Source organism: Xenopus laevis, chromosome 5S (genome assembly GCF_017654675.1).
Source record: "Xenopus laevis strain J_2021 chromosome 5S, Xenopus_laevis_v10.1, whole genome shotgun sequence".
Taxonomy (NCBI): Eukaryota; Metazoa; Chordata; class Amphibia; order Anura; family Pipidae; genus Xenopus; species Xenopus laevis.
Genome location: NC_054380.1, coordinates 13732116 through 13750915, shown reverse-complemented (window position 1 = coordinate 13750915; position 18800 = coordinate 13732116).

Here is an 18800-nt window from a genome sequence, read left to right as displayed (position 1 = left end):
GGTGCACAGGTGTGGAGGAGGAGAAGGAGGACCCAGCAGCAGAGTAAGAAGAAGAAGAGGAAGAAGACGAGGTAGAGAGCGATGGAGGAGTAGAGGTGGTGGCAGAACCGCGTGCAATCCGTGGCGGTGACACCAACTCCACTGTTGTTGTTGAGCTACCCATTCCCTGCTTCTCAGCCATTACCAAGTTCACCCAGTGGGCAGTGTAGGTGACATACCTGCCCTGACCATGCTTGGAGGACCATGCGTCAGTAGTCATATGGACCTTTGGCCCAACACTAAGTGACAGAGATGCGGTAACTTGGCTCTGCACATGTTGGTACAGGTGTGGTATTCCCTTTTTAGAAAAAAAATTGCGGCTGGGTACCTTCCACTGCGGTGTCCCAATTGCTACAAATTTGCGGAAGGCCTCAGAGTCCACCAGCTGGTATGGTAAAAGCTGGCGGGCTAAGAGTGCAGACAAGCCAGCTGTCAGACGCCGGGCAAGGGGGTGACAGTCAGACATTGGCTTCTTACGCTCAAACATGGCCTTCACAGAAACTTGGCTGGTGGCAGATGACTGGGAATGGGAACAGGTGGTCAAGGTGGAAGGCGGAGTGGAGGGTGGTTCAGACGGGTCAAGGAGAGCAGAGGTAGAGCAGTAAGATGCTGGACCAGAAGGAGTGTGGCTTTTAGTTTGCCTGTTGCCTTTGAGGTGTTGCTCCCAAAGTGCTTTGTGCTTGCCGCTCATGTGCCTTCGCATAGAAGTTGTACCTATGTGGCTGTTGGGCTTACCAAGGCTCAGTTTCTGACTGCACTCATTGCAAATTACAATGCTTTTGTCAGAGGCACACACATTAAAAAATCCCACACTGCTGACTTTTTGGAAGTGTGCGATCTGGCGGTAACAGTAGAAGTTGGCGGCATTGGCGGCAATGGCGGGTGCGTTGGCCGGCTGAACACAGGTGCCGATACATGTTGTTGCCCTACTGATCCCTGCGGGCTGTCCTCCCTGCTTCTTCTAAGTCTTATTCTCCTACTGCCTCTCTGACTCTCCGTCTCTCCATCTGAACTACCCTCCTCTTGCTCTCTTCTACTAGGCACCCACAAAACATCAATCTCCTCATCATCATTCTCCTCAGATGCATCAATTTCTTCTGACACATCACAGAAGGAAGCAGCAGCGGGGACCTCCTCCTCATCACTCATTATGTCCATCTCTGTCGTGTTCTCTGCCAGAATTAAATCTGGTGTAACGTCCTCATCTCCTTCATCTTCTTCTGGCAATAATGGTTGCGCATTACTCAGTTCAAGAAACTCATGGGAAAATAACTCCTCTGACTCCAGTGAAGAAGGGGCACCGGTGGTGGAGGAAGTGTTACGTGGGGTGGCCATAGCAGTGGAGGATGAGGAGGATGTTGTGGTAAAGTTAGAAACGGTAGAGGATGGGGTGTGCTGTGTAAGCCAGTCAACTACCTCTTCAGCATTTTGGGAGTTCAGGGTCATTGGCTTTTTAAAACTGGGCAATTTGCTAGGGCCACAGGATTGCATAGCAGCACGGCCCCTAGCACGGCCTCTGCGTGGCGGCCTGCCTTTGCCTGGCATTATTTTTAAAAAAACAACAACAACAAAAACTCAGTTGGTTTTTCTGGAAACGATAATACACACAGCTAGATGGCAGTTTGAAGAAAACAGTGTGCAAATAATGCCTACAAGATCAACGTATACACTACTACAGCGGTGGATACGGATTACGTAAAATATATGAATGCTGCTTGAAAAAAAGTAACTCAAGTGGTTTTTCTAGAGACGATAATATTATCAATATTTAGACAAAATGTGAACAAGCTCACACAGCTAGATGGCGGTTTGAAGAAAACACTGTGCAAATACTGCCCACAAGATCAACGTATACACTACTACAGCGGTGGATACGGATCTCGTAAAATTTATTATGGCTGCTTGAAAAAAGTCACTCCGGTCTTTTTTCTGGAGACGGTAATATTATGGATATTTAGACAGAATGTGAACAAGGTCACACATCTAGATGGCAGTTGGTTGAATAACACACTGGGCAAAAAATGCCTACAGGGCAAATAATGCCTAAAAGGTCAACTTATACACTACTACAGCGATGGATACGGATTACGTAAAATATATTATGGCTGCTTGAAAAAAGTCACTCCGGTGTTTTTTCTGGAGACGGTAATATTATGGATATTTAGACAGAATGTGAACAAGGTCACACAGCTAGATGGCAGTTGGTTGAATAACACACTGGGCAAAAAATGCCTACAGGGCAAATAATGCCTAAAAGGTCAACTTATACACTACTACAGCGATGGATACGGATTACGTAAAATATATTATGGCTGCTTGAAAAAAGTCACTCCGGTGTTTTTTCTGGAGACGGTAATATTATGGATATTTAGACAGAATGTGAACAAGGTCACACAGCTAGATGGCAGTTGGTTGAATAACACACTGGGCAAAAAATGCCTACAGGGCAAATAATGCCTAAAAGGTCAACTTATACACTACTACAGCGATGGATACGGATTACGTAAAATATATTATGGCTGCTTGAAAAAAGTCACTCCGGTGTTTTTTCTGGAGACGGTAATATTATGGATATTTAGACAGAATGTGAACAAGGTCACACAGCTAGATGGCAGTTGGTTGAATAACACACTGGGCAAAAAATGCCTACAGGGCAAATAATGCCTAAAAGGTCAACTTATACACTACTACAGCGGTAGTAAAATAAAAAAAAGTAAAATAAAAAAAAATGAATATTAAAAAAAAAAAATTAAAGTTGGTGCTGCTGAACTACTAGGAGCAGCAGATTAGCACACCAGTCCCACTCCCCAACACTGCTAGACTAATAGCACTGGGCTCTTATAGTAGTAGTAGTAGTAGTAGTAGTAAAACAACAAAAAAATAAATAAAAGCAGTCCTTACAAGGACTACTGTTATTGCAGCAGTCAGCAGATGAGATCAGAAGCAGGACAGCTGCCCACTGCAGCTACATACAGAGCACTGCAGTAGAAGGTAGATTACTAGCCAGCAAAGCTACCTAAGCTTAAATGTCCCTCAAACCCCTGCAGACTTCTGTCCCTCCAATAACAGAGCAGTATCAAAACGATTACTAGCCAGCAAACTTTCAACTGTCCCTGAAATCACTAACAGGCAGCAGCTCTCTCCCTACACTATCTCTTCAGCACACACAGGCAGAGTGAAAAAACGCTGCAGGGCTTCGGTTTTTATAGGGAAGGGGAGTGGTCCAGGGGAGAGCTTCCTGATTGGCTGCCATGTACCTGCTGGTCTGGGGTGAGAGGGCAAAAAAAAGCGCCAACAATGGCGAACCCAAAATGGCGAACGTCGCGCGACGTTCGCGAACTTCCGGCGAGCGCGAACACCCGATGTTCGCGCGAACAAGTTCGCCGGCGAACAGTTTGCGCCATCTCTACCAGGGACACTGTTTGGGTTGCATTTAGCCAGAAGTGGAGATTCAAGCTGGCTGACATCTTTACACCAATCCTCATTAACCCCATAGTTTTGGAGAGAATTTGGACCTTTTGAACCAAGGTCTTGGCTCACTCAGTTGTTTTGAATGACACTAGCCAGGCTGCCCTGTAATCAGAAAATGCTTGTTCATGGAAACTAAGTGTCCCACAACTGGGCTTTGATGGGGTGGTTCTTGAGCAGCAAGAACTGACAAAACGTATTGTATACTCCTTCATTAGCTAGCTCTAGGAAGCTGTCAACTGAGCATATTTATCATTGGGTCTGGGAAAAATTTAAAGAATGGTGGTAACGGTCTAGAAGTTTTTTTTCATCCCCTTCTGTATCTGCAGTAGTTTAGAGAAAGTTTCAGATTAGCCACTCCAAAAGTATTGGCTTTGTCAGCACTAACTAAAGTCAAGTCTGCAAATCAAACACCAGTGTTAAGGTTTCTCCAAGGTATGAAAAGACTGAAGACCACATATAAGGCCAAATTTACCATGCAAGGACTTAAATGTAATCCTTCAGCCACTACTTGAACCTCCGGAATCTATATCTGTGGAATATATATATCATTATCTTTAAAGTAGGGATGCACCGAATCCACTATTTTGGATTTGGTCGAACCCTCTAATCCTTTGCAAAAGATTCGGCCGAATACCGAACCAAATCCTAATCGGATGTGCAAATTAGGGATGGGAAGGGGGAAACATTTTTTACCTCCTTGTTTTGTGACAAAAAGTAATGTGATTCCCCTCCCCATCCCTAATTTGCAAATTAGGATTCCAATTTGGTTCGGCCAGCCAGAAGGATTCGGCAAAATTTGTAAAAAACTCAGATGTCTGTCTCTAGGTTAGAGAAGGGGAGCATGAGACCAAAAATACATTGACGTGACAATTCAGAATTTTATATGGACTTCAAAGTGGCCTTAAATTGAATTTCTCAATGGAAAAATACAACTTATTTCCCTGAATGATAAATATTGGCAGATTTATGAAGGTTTGAATGGTAAATTCAAATTTAACTTTTATAATTTTTTTTGGTCAAAACTCACAATTTCAAATTTTAAATCACTAACTCGTATTTGAACTTCAATGTGAGATTTATCACACCTCAACCCTGGAAACAGTTCTAATTTGAATATTCGCCACCTAAAACCTGCTGAGTTCAGTTAGAGGTCAATGACAGAGGTCCATTGAACCATTTGAAGATATTAATTGCCTTCCTAACAATTTCGGATGAATTCATTCATATTTGATCGAATATTAGACGTTCAAGTTTTTTCATAAATAACCTCCCATTCGAGTTGTGAGTACATTGGAATATATTTTAAAAAAATCCACATAACTTTGAAATTTGACCTTTGATAAATCTGCCCCTTACTGTAAGTCTGGAGTAAAATGTATTTGAAGATGTCGCTGATTAAAGATGTTACTGAAAATACAGAATGCCAAAAATTAATTTTAAAACATTAATCCTAAGGGTTGTATTTTAGAAATCACACTACATTTTTTGCTCATATTGGGACAGATTCAATACCACAAGTAAATTTTACTTTATGGTTTATAAAGAAAAAACGTAGAGGTGAGATTCCATTCCAGTAGATAAAAATGTTTTTTCCGAATTCAGTTTTCCCATAGACTTTAATAACGTTTTCATGTCATAAACAGTAAGACAAGTTTCCTCATTGAATTGCATTTGGCTCTAAAGGGAGATATGGAATTAAATAAGTAGATACAGTGAGTCTTACTCATCTAATTGAATGTGGCCCATAATGTAGCCACTTTATTAGTGATAAGCAAAATTGGCCTATTTCGATTTGCCAAAAAATTGCTAAATTTTGCCAACTATATTGCAGTCAGTGGGAAGTGAAATGACTTTTCGAATTTTGGCATACATTTTGGGGGTTATTTACTAAAGCCCTCATTTTTGTGGTTGGAGTTTTAAAGGGGAAAACACAATTTTTATTATTTATACCCCAAGGAATCTAAAAGTCTGAAAAATCTCAAACCTACCAAGGTCAAGTCAATAGCAGATGTCCATTGTACAATTCGAAGATATCATAATCAGCGCTTGGTTTCGTATTATAATCCCAAAGATTTGTGCTTTTCGGGCATCAAATGATTTTATAGAGATTTTATAGAGTCTTTTTACACAACTAATTTTTTTAAATTATATTAATGATAAATAAGGTAAACTTGTAGATGGGAGTTTGGTAAAAGTTTTTTCATAAAATAATTAAGAAAACTTGCATTTTAGTCAGTTACTCTCTTTGTTTTGCGCTGGAAAAGGTGCAAAAATCCGACATCAACCAATGGGGTTGGAGCTTATTAAACACACGTTTAATAATTGAGTTAATCATTTTATTTCACATATGTACTTTATTATATTAAGATGTGGGTTATGGAAATAATGATAATTGATGTACACTTGGGATATTTATACTTATACATCTCTTGAAAGTATACTGCCAGTGCCAGTGAGTGGTGTACTGGCACACATCTGTCCCATTTCGCTTCACCAGAAAATTAGTGAAACTGTCAAAAAATATGGGAAATGGAAAAAAAGGGCAGCAAAAAATTTTTTATGCGCGACAATTTTTTTCATACTCGACAATTTTTTTCTCAACTGCGTTACAGTCTATGGGCGTTTTTCTTGTTGGGCCTTTTTGTCTCTATGACTTTTTTGTCCAAATGCATTAAAGTCATTGGGCGTTTTTTCTTATGGCAACTTTTCGTCTCGGCAACAATTTTGTCTTGGTGACTTTTTCGTCACAGCAAGAGCTTTCAAGATGGATTTTTGCCGCAGTTGCTCGAAAACATTTGCAAATGGCGAAGTGCAGAATTATGACGTGAATCCGTGCTTGACAAAAAAAGTTGTCAAGACAAAAAAGTCACCAAAAGAAAGACGCGCATTGACTTAACTTTAAAAAATTGTCACGTGTTAAAAAAAAATTTGACGCCTATTGACTTCAGTGATTTTTCGAATTTGTAGGACAGATCACATCTGCAATATTTATAAGTTGAAAGTCGTTTGATATCAGTCGTTGTGAATGATGTTCTTTCCTATATGCAGTTTGGAACAGGATTTTTTATCAAATTTGGAGTACACCACATTGAATTGTAATCTGTCCTTCTCATTACACAGAACTTAGCCCAGTCACTACCATTTATAATGATATTGATTAATGCAGGTTAAATGTCACCATCAAGTCCTGACACTTTGATTTCCCCCATAAAGTAATGGAACATTGGAAATTGAAGCCCATTTTATGCTTAGAGGTGCAACTGAAGCCCTGTCATTGTAAGTTTCTGAAAAATTGGAATCTTCGTCTTCTGCAGATATGATAGCTTCAAAATACTGACCTAAAATTGTCTTTAACCCTGAGACTGTGACATATTTATAAATGGTATCTGCTGTTTGTTTTGCTTTCCCTTTTTCGATGTCTGCAAGTCTCATTATTTTTATTTGGGCCTTTAAGATAAACTGCAAGATGATGTCATCTCCACGTCTTGAGGAGAAGCAGATTCCACTGTTTGGCCCTGAATCATCTATGGAACATCTTGATGGCTAATTACTGTCATGTTATAGGAAAAAAACCCAAAAGAGAATGTGATCCAAATAAAACATGGAATTGCTTTGATATAATAAATAATAATATCATTGCTGTCCAGTACCACTGCTGTTGTTTTGATATTCTCATATTTTAGATAACAATGAGGTGAAATTCTTAAGGCAGATGGACTCTAAATCACTGAAGCAATCGCTTGCCTCTGGATTACAATATTTATGATCCAAACTAGAAGGTCTGTTTTATCTTGAGGACAATTCACATTTTTATTGCTGATCATATATTATGGAGTGTTTTTGCAAAGGGGTTAAAGGGAACTCCTGTTAAAGAAAAGAATAGCTCTATACCCACAAGAGAGCTTAGTGCCAGGTATGCAGGGGAGTAGAGACTCCAACACCTCTTATTGTGGTCAGGTCCCTCTACAATGTCTAAGTGGGCTAGTTTGTGTATGGGTGAGAAAAAGATGGGGCTCAACCAGATGAGTGTAATATATGCCCCTATTAGTACAGGCATGTTAGGTAGTTTCAATTAACTGTAGACATGGGTGGGGAGCTATCATTAGCCTGCTTGACTCCCCCAATGGTGGAGGGTGAATGGTACTCAAAGCCTTCGCAAGGTCAGAGTGAAAAGTTATGGTTATAAGAAGACCTGTAAAGGAAACCTCTAAAAGAGGACTACCTAGTCATTGGCATGATCTTATGTGCAGTCATTCTATGAGCAAAATATAGATAAGGTACACCATTGTGAGGCTCAGCAGAGAAGTGTAGATGTTTAATATCCTTGGTGTGTTTAGCAATTCGTGTTTGTTAGCTCAAGAAAATTTCTTTTGAATTCATTTTGGAGGGCCTAGTATGTGGCCGAAAGCCCTGAGTACTACTACAGTGTGCATGTAGGGTGTGGCAGGGGTTTTCTATATAAAATCATGTAAACATTAAATAAACCCAATAGGCTGGGTTTGCGTCCAATAAGGATTAATTATATCTTAGTTGGGATCAAGTACAAGCTACTGTTTTATTATTATAGAGGAAAAATAATTCATTTTTAAAAATTTAGATAATTTAGATATAAATGGAGTCTATGGGAGATGGCAATTCCGTAATTCGGAGCTTTCTGGATAACGGGTTTCCGGATAACAGATCCAATACCTGTACATACAAATAGGGATTCTTTTCACTTCAATTGTAACGATAAACCCACAGAATATGAATATTTCTCCCATTACCACTAAACATAAAGGGGCAGACTTATCAAGGGTCAAATTTCGAGTTCATGGGAGTTATTATTTTTATTTAAATCTAATTTTTGGTACTCTGGTGAATAGGATAAACCAGCAAACTCAAATCGAATTAGAATCTAATTTGAATTGAATTCGATTTGAGTTTTTTCTCCAAAACAGAAAGTCAAGAAGGTTGCAAACAATTCTAAATTGATCCAAGGACGTTCTCCATAGGTTAAAACAGAAAGGTTTAAGGTGGCAAATAGTGAAATTGGAGTTCTTAACGGGCCAATGTATGATACATTTTCACAAATTGAATTTGAATTTTTAAAAAACTTGAATCAAATTTTAGCAATTCCCTAGTAGAATTTGACAGTTTTGGCCATAAAAAAAACCTCAAAAAATCAAATTCGAAAATTCATATTTTCACTTGGACCCTTGATAAATCTGCCCCAAAGTGTTTTCTTGATGTTTCAAGATCTATCATTATCATTACTGTACTCAAGGTCAATATACTGAACAGTAAGCCTACATCTGTGTTCCACTGACACTTAGCACATTGGCAAAGTCCAGACACAAGTGCAGATGAATACCACCCAATGTTGAAATAAATATGGAGTCATGCTCGGTGATATGGAAAACATATGTTTAGTGTGTCTTTTGTGAGGCATCATTAAATGTATACACAATAAATAACTCATAAAAGTATGTGCTAATTAAGTCCAGGATAAGATCTTATGTACTGTGGATCTTGTAATAAAGGTTCGATGTCCCAACCCTGCTATAAATATTTGTTTAGTTGCCTCTGTTGGTGTTGAAGATTAGCAGCTGTCTGATGGAATGCGAGGAGAAAGTGAGTGCAATTTCCTCTGAGATGTTTAATCTTCCATTTTATGAGCCATGCCGAGCACAGAGCAGCCATATTGTGTAAAAGTCTGAAACAAAGCAGATATTTCCCTCCAAAGTCAACTCTGAAAAACAATGCCGCTTTGTGTTACATCGAATGCAATTAAAGGATTGATATTTTTTTTAAAGAAGTGTCTTTTCCTTTTTCATTTTAGAGTAGAAATAATCCAAAAAGCAACATGACTTAGTCGTGATTTCCTTTTGAAAGTCTACAATGAAAATAGAAGTCTTTTATCAGTATTTAGATTTACAGGGTTAATCATTGTAGCACAGTGTTCCTCAAACCTAAATACAAGCCTCACTTGGGTGACAAAGAGAGACATGAGTGGACTTCATGGTTCTTTAGGAAAATTGGTGTTGAACAGGCCTAAAATGCTGTATTTAAAGGGATTGTTCACTTTTAGTGGCCAAAATACCACCAGTAGAAATACATTGTTATGTCAACTATCGCATGACAGGTGCTGGTACTAGCTCTTGGCATGAGATTACAACATAAACCTATAAACTTATATATGTGCCATAACTCTTAAAGAAATAGTAAAACCTCAACATAAATAATGTAAAATTGCTTAGAGAGCTCTTCTTTTTGTTCTAGTTTGCAAGATATTAACTTTTATCACTTCTAATATAATATAATCAAATTTACACAGCTCCACCTATCAGTCAGCTCCAGTGGTCAGTTCTGCCAACCGGCCTGACAGTTGGGAGATCGTTTCAGAACAGGTCCGGACTGAGAATTAAAATAGGCCCTGGTATTTCAAGTACAGAGAGGCCCAATCAGCCCACAAAGAGGCCCAAACAGCCCCCACCAGCCCACTAAATACTGACTTTCTATGGGACCTTACAGCAGCCCCTCTGGCACTTGCCAGAACCCACAGATTGCCAGTCCGGGCCTGTTTCAGAAGAAGAAGATTTTGCTTTACATAGAAAAAAGCAGAGAAGAGTCACTTTACATTTTTCTTCTCTTTTCCAAGCAGAGCAACATCAGAAGGCTTTATTCCTCTTCTGAAATTTCCCCCAGCTGCCAGACTCTTCAGCAGAACTGACCACCAGGTGGAGCTTCTCAAATTTTATTATATTAGCAGGTGGCGCAGTTATATAAAATTCATTACATTTTTGTTGTATATAAAAAAATGTGCAATTTATTTAACTGCACATTTTTTTATACACTACAAAAAGTGTTCAGAAGGCAAACCCTGAGGAAGAGCACTGTTAGGGCTCGAAACGTTAGATTTTTTGTTATAAAACTTTTTTCTTTCTTTCTTTATTTTATTTGACCTGCACCCAGGAAGTTAACTACATTTTTTTAGAGCTGTGCTCCTCTCTGCACCTCTATATACTGTACATATAAATATATAAATGCAAAAATTTAGTTTTTTAAGATTAACGTGTCCACTGGGAGTTTGCCAGATGGCCAGTCCAGGTCTGTTCCTGATCTCTTGACACTTTAATATTGTCATAGAATTATAGTCCCCACCATTTATGTTCAGGAGAGATAACCCACTCCCAAAGATGTGAATGTAACTTAAATAATGTTTTAAAGCTTTTTGTTTTAAATCTATTGTATTTACTCAGTCCACTCAAGAGTTGGTCCAAATGGCTCCAGTTTGTTTCTTGCCTCTCCAAACTAGGAAAGTGTTGGAGGAACAAGAACATGGTGTCTCAGTTCCATCTACTGTGAGCATGACCATTTTTTTCTTATAACCCTATATACAAGAGTGAATTTTAGTGGGCTATATAAAATTAGTGTACAGTTATGAGAGACTTGGAATTTTATATTCTCATTCACTCATCCATTCTGCCTGGACAATGCTAATTCCACAGCCACAAGTACAAGTGGTTTCATCTGGCTTATTGCACTATTGTGTCAAAGGATCTTTGTAGACAGGAATAAGATTGAAAATGCGTATTTCCCAATAATACTTCCCCTTTCATAATTCTTATTAAACCTGAATATATAATCCAGTATCATTTTACGGTTGTGCCACAAGCTTTTCACAATATGCGAAACAGGAAGTTCATACAACATCTTAAAGGTTCTAAAGGACAACAAAACAGACAGAGCCAATGGGACTTCAGACTTTCTGTATGTGCAGTAAATGAAATACAGATTTCAAGTGATAAACAGAACTAAACAGTATTTTTTGTTTTTCTTCCATGACTATGGGATGCATGCACAATGATACTGGGCATCATTTTGAAGTCCCACCCCTGGTTTGGCTTTAAATACTCATTTTTTGCATTGAACCCTTGCCCAAACTGTCCACTGTTCTCACAGTTCCTACTCAAGCTTGTCATAGTGTACGTTCTGTTTTTTAACTTCTGATTGTTTCTCTGATCTGGCTTCTTGCCACACACCGACTTTTGGCTGGTCATTGACTTCATTAGCCTCATCCTTATGTACATCATCTAAATTGCCCTTTGTTTGAAACCATCTTGAAGGACCTTTTGAATCACCTAGAAAATCAGGAGGCTCAACTGTTACATCTTTCCCAGACTCTTCCACATGTACTGTATCTACTCATACTCATCTAGACACCTCAAAGATTTTACAAAGAGCTCTTGCACCTTTTGTCCAGTATTTGTTCTCCTCAGCCTCCTCTGAGTCTGACTTTCCTGCTCCCCCCTGAGGAATGGCTTCATTTGGAATTCTGTTAGACTATTAAATGAGGGTGGTGGAAATTTTCAAGTACAAAGTTTTTTTGGCAAATATATTTCTATATATTTTTTAACCTTTGTATTTGAAATTTTATGTGTAAACGACTTGATGGATATATCTAATCTGGAACCATGTTGTAGATTGGCCTTTCTAAAAATGTTCTTGATTGGTCCTTTTCCAACTACTGCCCTTACTTTGGATTGGCAGTTAAATACACGTGTTTGACTGGTCCTTTTTCATTTAAATATGACTGTATGTTTCAGTGTTTGTTTAGACTAAGTGCCCCTAAGGCACGAAACGCGTAAGGCTTTGCTGTGATGTTTTTGCTACAATAAAATCTTTTTTTAATACATCAATTTATGGAGTGTGGTCTGGTATCTGCCAGCCCTTTACTATTATCTATTTTGCAACAAATTGCTTCCCTAGGCTGAATGTCTGGGGCTTGAGCACCTGGACCCCCCTTTTTTCTGGGTAAGTTGACCCCATTTATCATTGTACTCGACACTGAACTTCTTTTCTATAAGTACATTGGTTATACTATCAATAGTTCAATGATCTTCACCTCTTGTGATTGGGAGGGCCATTGCAAGCATTTGAATAATTCCTTATTTTTTAAATGGCATTTTGTGATTTTATTTAAAAAAAAAAAAAATTTCAACAAAAAATGTCAAGTTGTCAGTTATGTAATGTTAAGGATTCTGTCATGATTTTTATGGTGTAGTTTTTATTTCTAAATTACACTGCAAATAATTCACTCTACAACAGTGATCCCCAACCAGTAGCTCGCGAGCAACATGTTGCTCTCCAACCCCTTGGATGTTGCTCTCAGTGTCCTCAAAGGAGGTGCTTCTTTTTGAATTCCAGGCTTGGAGGAAAGTTTTGGTTGTATAAAAACCAGGTTTACTGCCAAACAGAGCCTCAATGTAGGTTGACAATCCACATAGGGGCTACTAAATGGCCAATCACAGCCCTTATTTGGCACCCCAAGAACATTTTTTATACTAGCGTTGCTCCCCAACTCCTTTTACTTCTGAATGTTGCTCACGGGTTCAAAAGGTTGGGGATCCCTGCTCTACAACATAAAATTTCATTCCTAATCCAACAAGTGTATTATTTTAAGTTGTAATATTTATGTGTAGACAGTCATCTTGCCTGATCCTGTGCTTTCAGAGTCAGCTCTTCAGGATGGAACTGCTTTCAGGAGTGCTGTTCTTATATCTACCAGGGAGCTATTATCTGGTTACCTTCCCATTGGTCCGCTGATGGACTGCTAGGGGGCAAAGGGAGGGGGTGATATCACTCTGAATTGCAGTGCAGGATTAAAAAGTGACTGAAGTTTATCAGAGCACAAGTCACATGACTGGGGGCACCTGGGAAACTGACAATATGTCTAGCCCCATGCCACATTTTCAAAATTAAATAAAAAAAAATCATTTACTTTTTTTGAAAAACAAATTTCAGTGCAGAAGTCTGCTGGAGCATCACTATTAACTGATACATTTTGGGGGGGGGGGAAGTTTACCCATAACAGTATCACTTTAACTTGCTTCTGTTCTGTTAAGAGGCTTCTTGCAACCATTGTTCCTCTTTGATGATGCAACTTGCCATATTTTGTAATCATTTTTAAGACTTTCCTCCTTGACATCACATCATTTTGCAATTTTTCTGCACCTGCAGTTTGGACTCTGACAGTTTGAACTATTATTTGCCTAATGTTTCAATTAAAACTCATGTTTCGGAAAGGCTAATTATCAGTCATCTTTCATAGCTGATTTATACAGCTAATTGGCAATCCGTCAAATAGCACTCAGCAGTATAACTGGTTCGTTATTTAACATAACATCTTTTCCTTTTATTCTCCATTCATGTAACTACTTTATCGACCAAAGGATTCCATGTTGACTTTTCAGATGGCATTTAGAGGACATTTTATAAGTGCTCACGAAACATCTAGGAGTTGCCAGAAATATTATTGGATATTGGCCCGGATATATGAGAATGGCGTGGCACAAACAGAATCAAAGCTTATAACTGAGCTGAAATGTAACATTCAGATTAAGCAAATATGCACTAAATAAACATATGATTATTATTAAAATAATTGCATTGAAAAGCAAAAGATATGAAGCCTTAAGGCTAGTAATCTATCTGTTCTCATTTTCTACACTCCTTTCTTTCTCACTTAATTGCTCATCTTGCTTGGGGTCAATTAGCGGTTAATATGCACTTGGCATGGAAGTTAATTCTGTGATGTTTTTATAGAGAATAATGATTTTCTTCTTATTCACAGAAAACTCCCTCAAATATATAAAGCTATGCCTTGGAATATTAAACCTATGCACGTCATGTGAAATCTTGTATGTCAATTCAGGAATTGGTCTGTGCCAAATAATAACCAGGGAAGCAACCACTTAGAGAGAAACCACTAACTGGTATATTTGGAAGTGTTAGGGGCAGATTTACATAGGGTCGAATATCGAGGGTTAATTAACCCTCGATATTCGACTAGGAACAAAAATCGTTCGACTTCGAATATCGAAGTCGAACGATTTAGCGCAAATCGAACGATTCGAAGGATTTTAATCCAACGATCGAAGGAATATCCTTCGATCAAAAAAACTCAGGCAAGCCTATGGGGACCTTCCCCATAGGCTAACATTGACTTCGGTAGCTTTTAGCTGCCGAACTAGGGGGTCGAAGTTTTTCTTAAAGAGACAGTACTTCGACTATCGAATGGTCGAATAGTCGAACGATTTTTAGTTCGAATCGTTCGATTCGTAGTCGAAGTCGTAGTCGAAGGTCGAAGTAGCCCATTCGATGGTCGAAGTAGCCCAAAAAACACTTTGAAATTCGAAGTTTTTTTAATTCGAATCCTTCACTCGAGCTTTGTAAATGTGCCCCTTAGTATTAGTGATGGGCGAATTTATTCGTCAGGCGTGAATTCGCTGCGAATTGCCGCAATTCACCACTGGCGAATAAATTTGTGAAACCGCTGTGAAAATTCGCCAGCGAAAATTCGCTGGTGTCAAAAGAAAGGGGGGCGGCTTAAAAAATGGACGCTGGCGTCAAAAACAAGACGCCGGCACCATTCCGCAAATTTGCAAATTTTTCAGCAAAGCGAAAATGCCCCAAATTCGCCCATCGCTAGTTAGTATTTGAAGGGGCAGAGCGTCAAGATATCAGTATTAACAGGACAGGTTACTTATAATGTCCAGTTATGGATTATGAAAGTAAAATAAAGCTATTACATCTATTACTGATGCTTTGTTTAAAAGTAATTTCTTTTAAAACCCACGAAAGCATTTTACCATTTTTTACTGTTTCACTTAGAAATATTGGATAAAGTTACCTCATTAGTAGTGATGGGCGAACAAATTCGGCAGGCGCAAATTTGCAGCATATTTCCACGTTTTGCCACTAGCGAATAAATTCGCGAAACTTCACCAAAAATTTGCCCGGCGTCAAAAAAATTTGGTCGCACGTTGGAATAGTCGCTCACATCACAACTGTCACGCATCAACATTATTCGGACGCCCATTGACTTTAACGTGAGTGTCAAAATTGACTCGGGGGCCTCAAAATTTGCATTTTTGCAAATTTTTCGTAAATTTGTCAGCGAATCAAAACGGGGCAAATTCGCCCATTACTGCTCATTAAAGAACAGTCATATAAATATGCAGATAAAATGGTCTCCCTGTGCAGAATAACCCATATCAATGTGCTCTATTGAACGCTGGTAGACAGATTTGGTGAAAAAATTATTCGCAAAGACACGCGTGGTGATTTGTCACTTCAAAAAATTCTCACTATTTTGTTAAAACCACTCCGACCAAATTCCCACAGATTTTTTTATCATATTGATCAATAACTTTTTAAGAAAAAAATCTGGTGCGGGAAAAGACTCGATAAAATCTGAATCATTCGACGCCCTAAAACCACGAAATGGTTGGATTACTGTACAAAATCCAGCGCTGATCAGGATATCTTTCATTTGCAAATGGGAAATCTGTCATTGACTTCTATATGAACTCTGCAGGTTTGAGATGGAGTACTTTTTTTATTTGGACTTTTAACAGCATAGGAGTTTAATAAAACATTAAAAATTCTTTTTTTTCCCCCCCTTTAAAAGTCCAACCAGAAAAAATCTGACTTTAGTTAATAACCCCCTGCAGAAAACGTGACTGTGGCAACTGAATGAGAAGATGAATTGCGGGATATTTGCAATATGGCATCAGGTATCAGGTGGTATCAGTTGCTGCAATTCATTTCAAACGTCGCAACGATGAATCACCATTTGTGTCTTTGCCCTAAATAAAAAATCAACTCAAATTATGTTTACTGAAAATAAACTTTTTTTTATTGGAGTGTACATTATAGAAGAGCACTTTAATCTCATAATTATGACTTTTAGGGCAGATTTATCAAAGGTTCGAGGTGAATTTTCGAATGAAAAAAATTTGAAATTCGAGCTATTTTTTTGTGTACTTCGACTAGGGAATAGTCCAAATTCGATTCAAATTTGAAAAAAAATTAAAAATTAGAATATCGAAATGTATAATGTACTGTCTCTTTAAAAATTCGACTTCAACCATGCGCCATCTAAAATCTGCTGAATTGCTGTTTTAGCCTATGGGGGACCTCCTAGAACCTACCTTGAGTCAATTGGTGGACTTTGAAAACTCTAAGTTTTTCTTTTGGGAAAAACTTTGAATCGAATTCGATCGAATGCGATATACATGATAAATTTCGATATTCAATATTTTTGAATTTTTTTCAAATTCAAATCGTATATGGACTATTCCCTAGTCAAAGTACACAAAGATAGCTCAAAATTAGATTTTTTTTTTAATTCGAATTTTCAATGCGACCCTTGATAAATCTGCCACTAACTGTAACAGGAAGAAGCGTGGAAGCAAAACACAGAACTCTGTCTTTTAATTGGCTCATGTGACCTAACATGTTTGGTTTGTTTGTAGGCACCGTGAATCATATGATCCCAGGGGGCAGCCCTTAGTTTTCAAAAAGGCAATTTTCTATTTAGGATAGGGATGAATCGAATCCACGATTTTGAATTCGGCGGAACCCCCAAATCGTTCTTGAAAGATTCGGCTAAATACCAAACCGAATCCGAAGGGGTTTGGCGGTGGGAAGGGGAAAACATTTTTTACTTCCTTGTTTTGTGACAAAAGTCATTCAATTTCCCGCCTGCCCCTAATTTGCATATGCAAATTAGGATTTGGATTCGGTTTGGCCGGGCAGAAGAATTCACCGAAATCTGAATTCTGTTGAAAAAAGGCTGAATCCTGGCTGAATCCTGAACTGAATCCTGGATTCGGTGCATCCCTAATTTAGGATTACCCAATGGCACATACTACTAAAAAAGTATATTATTCTGAAAATGGTTTATTTACATGAAGCAGAGTTTTACACATGAGCTGTTTTATGCAATATCTTTTATATAGAGACCTACATTGTCCGGGGGTATAGTTTTCCTTTAAGTTTTAGTTCTCCTTTAACTAGGATGAGCACAACCAGCCAGTCGACCAGTTGGGGGATCAAAACAGCTGAATTCCCTATAACCTTTTAACTGTAATCTCAGCAACGTGGTCTGCTTTATGCTCCAGATAAATCCTATTATTAAAAAGTCAGCCCCATATCAAACTTCAGTTCTGCATATACAAAATATCTTCGTTATTAATCTCATAATCAGCAGCTGGATTTTCATGACTGCATCGGGCTGTAATGCAACTGCTATTGTTTCACAACAAGGAACTGTGAAGGAATGACAATGTTTGGAATGCACACTGAGATAGAAAGTAACACAATCCCCCCCCAACCCCGTTAAAATGTTCGGAAAATAATATTTATTTCATATACAGAGTCTGTAATACATGGAATGGAACTGTTATTACAATGATTAATTGAAAATGATATCCAATCCTAGGATCCGTTGATTGCAATGCGTAAAGACCTAGGGGCGAATGTACTAAAGAGCGAAATGACTAACGCTGACGAAAATTCATCATTTCGGGACTTCACGATTTACTAACGGGCGCTGATGTAAATTTGCTAGCGAAGGAGATAGACTGTAGCGCTACTTCGCACTCTAACGTCAGGCGAATTTTCGTTCTGGCGAATGGACGTAACTACGCAATTCACTAAGATGTGATTTTAATGAACGTTACCTCTTGCGTCAGACTTGCCTTCCCCACCTCAGACCAGGCGAAGTGCAATAGAGTAGATAGGACTTCCTCGCAAAACGCTGGCGACTTTTCAGTTTTTCAGGGTGATAGGCTGCAAAAGATCATAACTTTTTTTTAGGGTAACCGGGTTCCCTCCTACATTTCCTAACATATGGCACATAAACTATACACTGGGCTCATGTGTAGGGCAATATAACAACTTTATTTTATTTTATCAAGGTTCCCCGGGCTTGTGTAGTGTAATGTATTTGCTGCAACATATACTTCCAATGAACGTTAACTTCCCGCCGTATGCAAATTAGCCAACGCTAGCGCAACTTCGCTTTGCTTGCCGAATTAACGCAGTGAAACTTCACCACCGTTTGGCGCCCTGGATGCAACTTCGCATTGGCGAAGTGTGCCGATGTGAGCGAAGCCGTCGCTGGCGAATTTCTGCAGGTTAGTGAATTTGCACCCTCTTCTGCCTACCCCAAGTTCCGGCCTGTTGGCTGGCATACAATCATTTGGCGCTGCTCCATAGATGAAATTTTTTTTTTTTTTGGCTAAACTGTACGCAGTAAATCTCATTACACCAATAACCAATGATTAATGAATTTTCCCATAAGTCCAGTGTCACTGCAGCAATGCATGCGTTTGTGCCGAATTCAGATGCAAAATTGCATAATTTCAGACACTTGGGGGCAGATTTATCAAGGGCTGAATTTTCGAGTTCATGGGAGTTTGCAAAAACGACCATAAACTCCCATGAACTCGAACTTCAGG